At 48.0% G+C, this 696-nt stretch overlaps 1 pseudogene; it reads right to left on the reverse strand.

Annotated features, from left to right (window-relative positions):
* Nucleotides 1–206: 206 nt before the first annotated feature.
* On the reverse strand, nucleotides 207–327 carry LOC127199687 (uncharacterized; annotated as a pseudogene).
* Between the last annotated feature and the right edge of the window lie 369 nt (nucleotides 328–696).

Raw genomic sequence — 696 nt, forward strand, 5'->3', positions numbered from 1 at the left:
ATACAATGATCCTCTGTCTCAGGATCACTCTTACCTGGGGTCAAAGGTCCTCAGCAAGGTTCTTCTAGTCTGCATCTCACTCTCTGCCCTGGGAGCCTGTCCAGGTTTGCATAGCACTGGACTGGCGATTGTCGCTGGCTAGCTCCCAGTGCCAGCCCCCTGGCACCAGATAGTGGCTGCCTCAGTCTCACCTTTCTTTCCCAGAGAGTGTTAAGGTACTAACCATTCTGATGTTCACACAGAGCATAGACATAGCCTTCTCTTCTCTGCCACCTACTGACGCACATGTGACACAGCAGCTACCGCTGCAAGGGCTCTAGGGGCAGCTAAAAAATTACTTTCAATAAAGTAAAAAATTAAAACACACGCACACACACACACACTCAGTTCCTGAGTTCACATTAGCTGTATCAAGTGCTCAGCAGCCTCGTGTGGCCAAGGGTTACCACATAGGACAACACAGATGTGTGACCCTTCTATTACTGCACAAAGGACGGAGCTGCTTCACCTGAAATATGTAAGATCTTCTGTGCCTCTGCGTCTACTCCCCACGTGGTAAACTACTTTGTGGGTGAATCTTGACCCTTTTCCGTTTGTATTCCTTCATCTAAGTGTGCTGTAGGCTCTCGTCTTTCACAAGGAAAAAAGAAAGAATAAAGACAATGCTTCTGTTTGCCCAGAGTCTTCAGGGTCCTT

This window comes from Acomys russatus, chromosome 15 (genome assembly GCF_903995435.1).
Source record: "Acomys russatus chromosome 15, mAcoRus1.1, whole genome shotgun sequence".
Classification (NCBI taxonomy): domain Eukaryota; kingdom Metazoa; phylum Chordata; class Mammalia; order Rodentia; family Muridae; genus Acomys; species Acomys russatus.